This window comes from Rhipicephalus microplus, chromosome X (assembly GCF_043290135.1).
Source record: "Rhipicephalus microplus isolate Deutch F79 chromosome X, USDA_Rmic, whole genome shotgun sequence".
NCBI classification, from domain to species: domain Eukaryota; kingdom Metazoa; phylum Arthropoda; class Arachnida; order Ixodida; family Ixodidae; genus Rhipicephalus; species Rhipicephalus microplus.
Genome location: NC_134710.1, coordinates 322,982,599 through 322,996,711, shown reverse-complemented (window position 1 = coordinate 322,996,711; position 14,113 = coordinate 322,982,599).

Here is a 14,113-nt window from a genome sequence, read left to right as displayed (position 1 = left end):
GTACGTTGAGCAAGGCATCACTAAGTATACCTTTGTTTTGCCTGCAAAAATACTAAGCACCAACAAATTTCAAGTTTGCATAAATTTTGCTCCAAATATCTACTTGTCGTTAGTTGCTTTTGCCATGGCTTTTTCAGACTGCTGTGCAAGCACAAATAAAGTAGAGTTCTTCACACCATTAGCAAGACTGTGATGGGACATTCACAGAAGACCTGTGACAAAACTGCAAACATAAGCGGATGTAAAAGCCATCTAGCCGTTATGACAGAGAACACAGCGTTTCACCACAGTGTTCACTGTCATCACACAAATGATTTCGATGAGAATTAGAAGGGTTTGAAACAGTTCGAACAATTCAGGGGCGGCAATATTACCTGCGAAATTCCAGCGTAAATGCAGACGTGCTACTTCCTTCATCGAGCTTGCGTTTTGGTGCAAGGCAAAAAAACTATTTACTAGTTTTTTTGTGATTTTTCTGCAAACAGGTGATCCCAGAATTACCAGTGCTCCGCGATTTTGACCAATGCCATTTTCGGATTTCATTTCATGGAAAGTATAATTTTAAACGTCGTAACCCTTACTTGCTCGTATAATTCAAGAAAGCTGAGATAAATGGCTTGACAGCACAATAGTGATTGGGAGCCCCTTTGAGGGCTTTGTTAGCTGGATTGGTATGGCGTGGGCTTTATGTTGGCTTGAAGTGCTAAGAAAAATTTTCCTATGACAACTGTGGATAATGCATTTTGGAACTTCGTAACACGAACACTTAGATTTTAGCTCAATGTTTTGTTTCCTGCAGAAAAAAGACAAAACATTCTATAAGGGAGAAAGCAACTAGTACAGTTAATTTCAAACCAACAAGAATGATGTGAAACTTTTCAAATGTGGTATATGCTTCTATATATACTGTGCTCAGGGTTCTTTACTGGAAATGTAACATTAGTTGTTGCAAAAGCAAGCAATTCGTTTCTGTTCACTGTCACAAGTTAGTCGACGACTCGCATTTGAACCACAAATTACCACTGGTTGCTCCTTTTAATTCCCAAATACAATAAGAGGAAACATGTTGTGAATTTCGCTTGTGTGTCTCTTCAAAAATAGATGTGACGAGTACAAGTCTCCCACTTTTTCAGCCTGTCTGAATTGTTCAGTCTCGCATTAAAGTGTATTGTCTCGTACAGTACGTCGTTGTTTCACTCTGTACATAATGCACGTGTTTGTTGTGAAGCTGTTGAACGTTTATTTGAAAAAAAGAGTTGAAAAAATTGTGCGTGTGAACACCTGTTGTGTGAATTGATGGCATTTCGCAATAAAGAATATTGGCAGCTGTCGCTCCACCCAGATTTTACATTGTCATTATGATTTCATCTCATGCTGTCATTAGGTTCATGCACTGTTCTCTTCAATATAATTCATTTAGCTCCGAGAACACCTGCCGAAATACTACAAGAGAATGCCGAAATTGTTTTGTTGACAAGAAGTACGCAAGTATGGATTGTTTTATTTTACACATAAAGTTGTAGACACAGTAGGAAGTGATCCCTTTATATATGGCAGTCAAAATGTTTTCAATAATTGGAAAGCGTAGACTTGCAGCAAGCGTACGCTTTTAGTAGCTTCCCATTCGAATTAGTTTCACGTATATGTAAACTGCGTTAAATAATAAATCTGCTGGTGCAAGAGTGTTGTGTTATGCGTCGTAATTAAATAATCCTCCTAATTAAAATTTGGGTCTTCACAATACTCATCACATCATTTTCAATATGTCCCGCGAACATTACATTTACATACAGAATGCTTCAATTTAGATGTTCTGAAAGTTTCACTTTAAAATAATGTAAAATCTTTTCAGACGTAAGCACTTCAAATGTTTTTACATCCTTAAGGGTGTATTTCTTCTTTTCCTTGCACAAAATTCTTCTAGGGTATTTAGAAACACCTTAAACATAGGGTGTTAAGAAACACCTCTTAAAACCTAGCGTGTAAGGAAACGTTACAGTCTACTTTTATAGGTGTTTATGAGCACCCATAGACTACGGTTGTTAGAACAAGCAACACCCGCGCCAGTGGGAGGTAAAACATGAAAAACCCCTTGAAGCGATGGCAGTTACAGGGATAAGCATACTTGATCAAATTATGCACAATTAACGGAATAACAAAAGGAAAGACACAGAGTACAAAACACTTCATCATGTGTGCCTGTTCTTTTGTTGTCCAGTTCATACCACGTCATTCCATCAAATATGCTTCACCAACTGACCCAAGTCCCTACTCTTCGAAGAGAAAAGCATATATCAATATTCTTCCCTGTCTTGGCCACATAACACACACACGCATGCGTGCATGCGCGCACACCCCGCACTGCAGCAGTGCAAGCAGCCAGTTGTAGCGTATGGTTAAAGTGAACATAACGTAGAAGTAAAAAAAAATAAAGCCGATCTGTTAACATCTGCCTTGTTTTTTAGACAAACTACAAAAAGTCTGTCAAACAGGACTCTGACAGCATTCTGAAAAATCTTGAAATCTCCCATTTCACCAAAATATCTTCCTCTGACATGAACTAGAAATTTATGGTTCTCAAATCAATAAATTCCCACAGCTTCTTTCAAAACTATCTGTGCTTGTCAGGCGAATGCGTGAGAGGTTTCATATTGAATGACACATATACCACGGGAAAAAAACAAATGTGTGGGAAGAGTAAGCAAGTGTTCTACTACTTCTGGAGACTTATTTACAACCCTCTCTTTGTGACAGTACAAACTTCGAGATTAATAAATCCCAACATACGACAAGGTGATCAATTTGTGGTGGAATTATTGTAATGTGATTGTTCCTACAATTCTAATTGCAAAACTACAGTTTGTCAATGATGTTTTCACAATCAACTTCAACTTCTGAAATGACCAGTTTCTTCGAGAGAAGTGGGGCAAGGCCGTTTTTTTCTGTACACTAAAATCAATCCCGGATATCTAATAAAATAAATACACAAGGAGCTATCACGAAAAGTTTCACAAAGAGTGCTACATACGGTATACACTCTGCATAACTAACTGTTTTCTTAGTTAGGTTAAGAGGCCCCACCATGGTGGCCTAGTGACTAAGGTACTTGGCTTCTCACCCACAGGTCACGGGATGAAATTCTGGCTGCAGTGGCTACAATTTAATAGAAGCTAAACGTTTGTAGGCACGTGTGTTGAGATTCGGGAGCATGCTAAGAAACCCCAAGTGTTCGAAATTTCCAGAGCCCTCCACTACGGAGTTTCTTATAATCATATGGCGGTTTGATGACGTTGAACCCCACATATCAATCAAATCAATAGTTATGTGCAGAGAGGGAGAGAGAGAGAGAGAGAGAAGAAATGTTTACTGATACAGAAAAGCCAAGAGGTCAGCCTTAATTTATGTTGTAGCCTGCTACACAGCGTTACAAAGGGAAGGGGGTAAAAAAGAAAGTAGAGAGGGAAGATGTTGATGATGAGAAGGTGGCAATGAAGCAAGACCTTGGATAAATTTATAGTCTCTTGTCGAGTGCTGTATCTTTTAAAAACTTGGTCAGTGCTTTCAGAATATCGCGCTGATGGGGAGATGGTGGTGCCAAAAAACGTTTTGAGAAACTTACTGCTTGGTACATTTTATCAAGACAGTAGGCATTGAATTTATTTGCGCCATATAACGTGGCAGACGCATAAGATATGTACAGTTGTTTCAGGGGTGCCACAGGCCTCACAATTGGGGCTGTCTGCGCGACCGATAACGTATAGGTAATGACGAGTAAACGCCACACCTAATCGTAACCAGTGCAAAAAGCTTGTACAATGCCTTTTCATGGTTGACGGTAATCTAACAAGCATATCTAGGTCGAGTTCGTCAAGACGGTGGTGGTGGTGACTTGGCAAAAATCAACACACTGCTGTCATTTCTGGAAGGAGCGTATACACAACAGAGTTTGTGAAAACGGAATAGCCAATGTTGCGGCTTTATTGTGAGCCATCCTTGCCTCCGCATCGGCTTGCTCGTTTCCGTGTAGGCCACAGTGTCCTGAAATTAACTGATACCTTATACAATGACCACTTCTCAGGGATACATCGTGTGATTCAGCTACTTCTTGAGCAAGAAGAGGATATGGGCCCCATTTAAGCCCTAATTTAAGACCTGAAGTGCTGGTTTAGAATCATAAATTATATCTAAGCTGTGAGGAGGCTGCATCAATATATAACGAACTACCTTGCTGATGGCCACAATCGTTGCCACCGTTGATGTTGTTCGGTGGTTTAAACGGAAATGTTCACTGGTGTTCAAACTTGGTACGACAAATTCCGCTGTTGAAGATGTGGGTAACACAGACCTGTCAGTAAATACATGTGTGGAAGAGGTATATTTTGTAGATATAAACAATAGCGTTCGTTTTTTTAGGCCACATGAGGGCATCCGCGATTTGTTCCCATTACTGGATTAAATTGGTGCACCTCAGGTCTTAATAATGTCCATGTTGGTGTCGGTAACTTTCGCCGAGCAGAGCCTGAGGAAATAACGCTCTCATGTCGCGAAATTACTTCTGCGAAAGTGCTGTCTGGTCGGTGGGTATGGATCGTCGACAAAAAGTAACGACCATGACGGGACAACAGTCGGAGATATACTTTTAAAGGGTTCCATAAAAGATAGCTGTTTAATTAGAGTTACGCGTACTTCCGCAATAACTCCAATTGTTGGAATACAGCGTGGTAGTCAAAGACATGTTCTCAATGCCTGAGCTTGCATGCTTTGCAATGTGTCCAGACAGGACAAGCGAATACTGGTCATAATGGGTAAGCTATATCGCAGGTAGCCTGCGAAAAGTGTCTTATACAGTTGGAGCAATGACCTCTCTGATGGACGCCATTTCATGTCTGCGATATATCTGAGCATATGAATAAATAATTAATTTCTATCTGAGCACCGACACGTGTTTAGACCAGGACAAGTTTCGGTCGATCACAGCTCCTAGGAATCAGTAATGTGTTGCGTATGGTACCAAAGTCCCATCAATCCGAATCAGATAATGTTGCATCAATTTTAATGTAAATGCAAGGGCCGCACCCTTCGCAGTCGCCAACTGTAGATCTCGCGAACTCAAATAATTAGAGGTGATCGATGCTGCACATTGTAGCCTAGCACAAAGCTGTGGCCGTGAAACACCAGAAGCTTACATGCAGAGGTCGTCTGCGTACATGCTCATCCTAGCGGTCGTATGCTACTACATCAGCGAGTCCAATGAGAGTAATGTTGAAGAGCGTTGAGCTTAAAATGCCATCTTGATGAACACCGTGAAAGACTTCATGCCACCTCATCTCTCCATCTGGCGTTGTCATATATATTATCCGGCCTGTGAGGTAATTTATTATCCACAGAAGCCTTCTGTCTCCAGTCCATAGCGCCTCAAGTGTGTCGAAGACGGCGTCATGCATTACGCTATCACAGACCCATTTACCATCTAAAAACAATGCTACTGTTAAGCGTCGATGCTTCTTTTCCTGTTGGACAGTTGATATCAGATTGGCCACGCTGTCGATAGAAGATCTTCCTTTGCGAAAACCTGTCATAATGTCTGGGTACGGGTTGTTTTTCTCTAGAAACTATTCCAGCCTCACCCGCATGATTTTCTCTATGACCGCGCCTGCACAACTTGCCATGGTAATCGGTCTGTAAGATGCTAGGGAATGCGGTCTTTCTCCAGGCTTCAGAAGCGCAATCATACAACTGGTTTTCATTTGTCTTGCACAGTACCTGTGCTCCACGATGCATTGAATACGAATAGAAAAGTACGTGCTTCTACCCCTCGAGAATGGAGCGCAGCGTTATGTGTCAGTAGAAATGCAGCACATAGCCTGCATATTCAGTGGTATCAGTCACAACTGCAGTGACAAATGTCCTCCGATAAGTAAGACCTCCGATAACATAGACACAACCAGAAACAGATTCACTAAGCGTCGTTAAGCAAATCAAAGCTCCACCAAACTTACCGAAGAATTCAGTAATACCAGAACTATTACTCGTAATTATTTTCATCACAAACGCAATCGCTGTCACTGCAACATTTTTTTATTAAATGTTTTCTTACAGCACCACAACACACCGCAAATTTGATTGCAGCTAAGCACTGATGTTTCTCACTAACAACTGCATGACAACAAAAAAAAAACAAAAAAAACGCTGCACCACGCAATCTAAGTGCTGTCACTGGGCCTCTTCTGCTGGAGCGTCACTCAGCCAGTCCATGCCTGAATCATCTTGTGCCATCACCAACCCTGCCGAGGCTCGACGTCGAGCTCCGCAATATGTATACATCTTTCATCATAAGCCCCAGCACACTATAAAAACAGTGCTCAAAGGTTTCCGACTGTCTTCCACAGAGTATCGCCACCTCTTTACTTAATCGAAAAAACGAACAGATTAGACATGGTCACAATTTGCAGTGAGGCTTGAAAAACACCTAATTTACTAACTTGATGGTTACAAAGTTGGTAGCGTCGAAGAATTCAGAAATTTAATAGTAATTCACAGGCTTCGCGACACTTTGGGTGCGGAAGCCCTTGTATTCATCTTTCAAAACGAAACCCCGAGCAAGATTCCTTTGGAGGTCGCCGAAGCGGCAGAGAGCTTCGATAAGTGTAAAAGAGGTTTGGCCAACTCTGGCGAAATAGCGGGAGATGGGAAGACAAAATCGCTCCGTGATGCGCGAAGGTTTTCAGTGGGGGCAAACAAAACCAACAAGAAAAGCAGAGGTTGCTTTGTATGTTATTTGGCGGAGCATTTCGCCCGAAACACTCTAATGGCGCAGGCAGCGAAAGCAAATCTGGTGCGTAAGGAAAATTCGGACAGTGATTGTACAGCCGAAACGGGGGTAATTGCTCAGGAGAACGTTGTGAAACCATTTATATTTCGTTCGAGACAATTGACCTTGCGTGCGGGCAGTCACTGTTTCAAGGCAGCGTTGACTCCGGTGCCGAGATAAGCGTAATCAGAAAGGCTGTAGTGCCGGGATATCGTCCGACGTGAGCCAGAGTGAAATTCACGGAGGCACTTGGCGAGCAGACCATAGCTGAGTTAGCCTATGTTCCGCTGAGATTCCTAGGGAAACCTGGATATATCGGTCGCTAGAAAAGCGTTGATTGATTTGTGGGGTTTAACGTCCCAAAACCACCTAATGATTATGAGAGACGCCGTAGTGGAGGGCTCCGGAAATTTCGACCACCTGGGGTTCTTTAACGTGCACCCAAATCTGAGCACACGGTCGCTAGAAAAGCGTTGTGGATATATTGTGGGCACTCGCTAACAAACTTTCGAGAGAGGTAGACACGCTCATAACCCCAGATATGTACGAACAGTTACTGGAAGAAACTGCTGTCGTTCATGATCGCCCCGTCGTGGAGAACGTGGTGCCGAAGACTGAGGAGCATTACGAACCTATGCCAGTTGCCGCACAAGTTGAGGCTGTGAGCGTCAAGAATGAGGTGCAGCAAAGATCAGCTGGAGTGCGATGCAGATGTCGGTGAACGCGAGCGTTTCAGACTGACACAGGCGGCTGATTCCAGCTGTAAAAACGCGTTATAGCAGGCAAGGGCACGCACTCAAAAAACGACTGAAATGGAAGGGTTATTGTACCATAAAGATAGCGTTGCTTGTGGGCCGTGCAATCAACTAGGGCTAGCACAATTAAAAAAACGGCCAGGAGAGTGGGCAGTGCCAAGGGGCCTAATACTTTTGCATTTTATCACTTAGACAAATTGAGGACAAGGCTCAAGGAGGTTAATGAGGAAGCAGAAAAAATATCTGCTGTAAATCAAGTGAAATCTGCAGCCCAGTACAATCTGAGAGTTCAAAGTAAGAAGTTCCAAACGAGAGACGAAGTTCTTATAGAGGAGCCTAGCAACGTAGATAACCTAGCTCCCGAATGAACAGGATCGGCAAATGTGGTTTGCTGTGAGGGGCCGTATGCATACCTAATCGAAAATGGTGATGGCAACCGTCGAAGTGCTGATGCAAACGAGTTGCAAGAGTACGTAACGACCGGTAGGCTCAGTGGGAGTTAAGTTTGAAATTGACGAGGACTACGGGAGTCTGTGAGCAGTGGTACCAAGGAGCCCGCAGAAGAACGACGACTTCTACGCTGGAACAGATCTCTTAATGCAGTGGCCATATATATATACATATGATAGCCTAGGTGGGACTAGCCGCCAGTGCTGCAAAATGAAAGTTGGCACATCAGGAGGTTAAATATATGGGCCACATTGTAAGCTCGGGTAAACAAGTAACTGGCCAAGAAAGGGTTTCGGCAGTTCAAATTTCTAAAGCACGGAACAAACGGGAACTACAGAGCTTTCTAGGGCTGTGTAATCTTTACCGCGACTACGTGCTTACGTATGTGTTACCGCCAATGGATTTGACAGGACGTCTGCTCCCACGGAACCACCACGACGGAAATGACAAGGAAATGCCGGGGGCTTTCATCAGCAAAGCGCTAACACCGGCTGAAACCCGCTGGGCCACGATTGAGCAAGGGGCTCGAGACGTTATTGGGTGGATCACAGCGTCCTAAGATGACGCTTTTTGGTGCGAATGTCATAGCGGTGACTGACCTTAATCCTCTCAAGTTCCTCACTTTGATGTCCTCTCAAAGTGCACGGCTGATGCACTGGGCTCTGACACTGCAAAAGTGTAACAATACGATCGTGCACAAAAAGGGTAAATATAATAGAAAAGCGGACGCATTGTCTCAGCTGCCAAGCCCACACTCGGTGTGATAGGGTATGAATACATGCATATGAAAGATACTGGCCATGACACTGTGGGCTTTTAGTGGAGTGGGACATCCATACTTTGCGATGCCGCCGTGATTGAACTATGCAGCCTCTTCAGAAAGCAAGAAATATACACGTGGGACATTGAAGTGTTGCATCATGAGACGTTTATGCAACACAGTGGCGGCGGAGGTGTCGGGCGAAGCGACGCGACGCCTTCGACTCGGATAAACAAAAACGAGCTGCCGACGAATGCCGGTGCTCGGCACATACATCGACTAGCTACGGTGGTGTTTTTCAGGAAGTACGCCTTCAAAAACGCGTAATGATGTGGGCCGGAACATCTCTGTCAGCGGACTGTAGGACCAGGCGGTGGGCGCAGGCCATTGCGGGGGTTTCTGATAGCTACGGCAGTGAGCGTTCACAACGAGCTCGGGGATTCAATTTACGACTTCAAGTGCTCGCCACGGACCGCGACTCTGCTGCGCTGAATGGCCCGACGACTATGGCGTTGCAGACCTCGCTTGCTGGAGGCGTTCGAGCATCGTACCCAAACCGTGGGGACGTTTCCTTTGCCCGAGAACACCGTGCACGAACTTATGAAGGCCCCATGCAGCAGTGTTTATAAAAGACAAGAGAGGAGAGTTTGAAGAGAGACGAATTCCGGAGCGCACCAAGTGCGCATGGTGAATAAACCAACTGCATATTTCCAGTCAGAGTGTGATTCTCAGTAGCGACATACGAGTGCCGGCTTTCTTGGTTCGCACCGGAGAAAGGGGCACACACACGAACTTCACTGGCTATAGCTCGAGCGGGAAAAGATACACAAACAGCAAACAATCAACTTACTGTGGAATCAAAGTCTCCCGTTATAGGAGGGAGAGTACAGTCACAGGGGGGCACTTATATGTATATTTCTAAATATATACAAAGACAGACTAACGCACCTACAAGTAGTGCCGATTAAGATTATTCCGCATGAAAGTCAGCTTTGTCGCAACGCTCGCAGGCCACACAAGTTTTTTGAAACAATCTCAATGTAGCAATGACATCCCTACAATTGAACGAATGTTCATAAATGTTTCAAGAATATTACATCACTGTAAGCGTATTCAGCACATTTGTTTTGTTCATGAGAACGCCACGAAGAGGTGGAGGTCAAAGTTTAAAATCTACAAAGGTGCTGAGACGCGCTACTTATGCGGGCCCTCAATGTGGCTGGTGATCTCAAGTTACAGTGCGCGCATCTGTTACCTTTGTCGATAATGTTTACGCACAGGCTTCATGCATTATAATTTGAACTGCCATGCTCAACTTGAATCATGCAGTCACTTGGTCTCTGCTGCTTTGCTCGCCTTAACAACGCCTTTGTTTACTTGCGGTTATGCACAATATTTTGGAAATAATGTCCTGTTGAAAATAAAAAAGTGGGGCAATGGCTTGGGGGGAGTGCGACAGATGGAAAGAAAGAGAAAAGAAAGTGAGTTAGGCGAAGCTTGCCCTGATCGAGTAAACATCGTCCTCTAGTTCTACAACCACGGGTGCTTGTTCGTTCCCATGTTTGGAACAAAGCGTTGTGAAAAGTGCGAGCTGCCGTGGCCATCGTGAAGCCCACCGATTGACTTCCTCTGTCCTTTTGTCAACATTTTGGTGCCGTAAAACCCGGGAGGAAGGACCGACGGAGGTGAGACGGAGCGGACTTCACGAATCTCTACCGCAGTCGCTGCCTTGAGAAAATTCGTGAAGTCCACTCCGTCTCACATCTGTCAGTCCTTCGTTCCGTTTCTCAACGGCACCAAAATGTTGAGAAAAGGACGAAGGAAGTAAATGGGTGGGCTTCATGAAGGGCACGGCGGCTCGTCCTTTTCTCAACATGTCCGTTACATCTCCATGCTGATTCAATCAAGCACTCAGAATAGTTGCATTTTAGAAAATGGTCTTTCAAAACAGCAAAAAAATCGTGAGCTATGAAGGGTTAAAATGCTTAAATCAAATAACTGCACCTGCTACCAGAGCACCTACTCACAGCATAAAGAAGATCAGTGATGGAAATTACATACTTTATTTTCACGTCGACTTGCATAGAAACGGTAGGAAACTAAATGTACCATTGGTATTATGTACAACAAGAGTATACGTGCGAGTAAGGGGGCATGGCTACAACGGCATCGCTGCCTTCTTTAAACAACGTTATTCTACAAATTATTGATTTTCGCTTCAAATATCTCGCGGTGCTTGTCTCTACTATGTTATATGAGGAGAATTTGTACAATCCCATACTCCCTTATAGGGGTTTTCGATATTGGCAATAAAACATTTTAGAAAATGTTATAAAGTGGCATGTTTGTGAACGCAAATTTCAGGAGAAGTACAGATTTTATGCGTACTTAATTAGGCCCCGCGCTACTCCACAGTTTTTTATTCATGCACTGCATATCGAAGTTTCCATATCTTCGTGCACCAAGCGATTCCAGAATCTGGGAGCATCGTAACGTGTATTTTTACATTTCGATTGCGTGTTATAGCTTGTTGCCACACACGTTTATTTTGATTTCCACTGAGGTCATATGCAAGGCTTATTTTTGATAGTATGTCTCAGCTAAATAAATAGAATCATAAGAGAGATATACTTGGAACAGGAAGAACGTGGTTTATATTTCTATAGAAAACAAGAACGTGGTTTGTTTTTCCATACAGATCAGGACATCGAAATTTAACTGTGTTTGGTCTGTATGCCCACCCATGGTTACATCAGATGAAAATACCGCTCTTTGCCAGCGCTGGTCGCAGTCAAGTTCGGGAAATATTCTGGCGAAATTATGAAAAAAAAACGACCCACTTGGAGACGCATGCGCACACAAGACTTGTCAAAGAAACGATCCACCCAGCCGCCTCATCGAAGAGCTAAGGGGCACCTAGCGCTATCGTTTTGTAGCAAGACAACTCAAATCTACGTACAGTAGGCAGCAACGCTTGCTTTCTATTGGAAGACCGCACACACTTATAGACTATCATACTAGTTTTTTCGCACTCACTCCGCAGGCGAGCGGCTGCGTGTCCGCCGTTCTGAATAGGTGACCGGTAATATAGGCAATCGCAGGAAACTGTGGCATACGACGGCTTCTGGCTCAACGCACCACGCGGCATAGCAGCGGCAGGCGTGCTTTTTTGTACCGCTCCGTTGAAAAAAGCCCTCTCCGTGCAATGCCAGTGCTTTAGAAGTTGTTTTTTTTTTGTTTCTGCTAACCATGACTGCGACGATGACAAGCTACAAAAGCCTTGAATGGTCAGGAAACTTTTTTATCGCACCAACATGATCTGCAATGCTTTTATGCTGGTAATGTCAGGTTGGCTAGCAGATCGGTCAATACAGAATACAGTTTTGCATTCACCATTTTAAAGATCACCATTTTAATGATGTCAGGGGATAGAGATGACTGTAGTAGTGTGCTGAGAGTTCATTTCGGGACCGCTACTTCGGCCGACATCGTCGGTCGATTGGCATGTAGCGCAGCATTTATTGAGCGCACTCAGATATCTTTTTTTTTCTACCCTTGAGACCGCATTTCTCAGTCGAAGCAAGGTGCTTATTCGAACGCTGATCTTGGTCAAGCTGCACGGCAAGGCGGCAAATAAATAATGCAGGCAGACATAGACGGCGCTGAAGGATCGAAGCCCTTCACCTGTTTAACGCACTTCTTCCTTTGTGTACCGTCCTGGCGCACAGTTCGTCTAAGGTAAACGCAAATAGACTTGTACAGTGCTTCATGTAGACTTACTATTGAGTGATGTTTTCACGTTTTTTGTCATTGATATGGGTGCAATGGCCGGCGATCATTTCGATATATAAGTCACGCAGAATTTTATCCCATCGCTGAATGAAAGCGCCCAGATGTCAGTCAGCAACGTTGCCTAAATGTCCGTAATGTTCTCTTTCTTGATGACATGCTAACGTTCCTTGTAACATTCAGGACGATATGGCAACGTGCAGGATCGCATTTTCAACAACACAGCAACGTTTTCGCAACATCCCAGCAACCTGGTGTCAACATTGCTGTGTGACGTGTTGACAACCATGCAACGTGCGCAGAAAATATATACCACTATGTGTGTTATTAATAAAAGGCATCTCGACTTGTTACGGGAACCGACCCGAAGCTTTTGGCCAGGAAAAAAGCTCAAGATTTGGCATGGTGTGAAAAATTGCATATATATTGTCCATACACAAAAACTGTTTGCTAAGAGCTCTTTATCAATGCATTCGTACATGGATAAACCAGTGGTGTTAGAAAAGCCAATGTATAAAAATGTCAGAACGCACTTGTGCATGTAAGTATGACGCAGAACAGACTTTTCAAGTACCAAAGCTTCCAACGCATGTGATGTACATACATCATTTTCGTTAGAGCATTGAAAAATGTGGTTTTCTCTGTGTAAGCAATGAACGTAATAAGTGAACATTTGTTGATGGTGCAGTATTTTTTGTGCAGAATTGCAGCAACCATGAGGACATGTAGTTCCACAGCTTATGCTGGAAAAAACACGCCGAAGTGCCTGAATGCCATATAAAAGAGAAGACATTTATCTACACAGATTACTTACTTTTTATTTATTTGTCGCTGTCACAGAGCCAGACATGAATGGGAGTGCTACGAGACACAATTTAAGCAAGCAGTAATAAATATGAACAAGGCACGTTACAAGATTCTTTCGTACTATGTAACTGCTGGGTCGTAAAAAACAAATACATGTGTAAAATGAAAACACATCTTATTTAAACAATCTTAGCAAAAGTTTGGTGAAAAAAGCTTTTATCTATTTACAATATTAGTGGAAAAATGCTTAGGCAAGGAAGAAGAGGCTGGTGAAACTGCTTTGTGTCAAATACATAGAAGGACACGAATACCATAGACAAGCAATGCGTTGTCGATAACTTTCAACAATGATGCATGCGTTCTATACGACGATGGTTGCCACTGCCGCCGACTGTCTATGTCATGATTTCATGAACAGATACAATAAAGCAGTGTTGAAAAACTGGCACATCTCACGCAGGTACACCTTGTTTTGACGAAGCATAAAGGTTCAAAACAAGAACTTGTTTTCACCAAAACAAAAAAAAAACCTGCTGATATCTGTGTAGCAAAACATGTTGTACATCAAAAGAAGCTTCTTATCAGTTTTAAAGCAACTCAAATCATGATTACTGGCTGACTTTAATTAAGTGAAAAGCCACTCATTATTTATGGCCCCTTGATTACATAAAAAATAAGCCTTTCAAATGCAAGGTAGACAAAACCCGGTCAGAAAAAGCAAAACAAGATCAGTGGAAACAC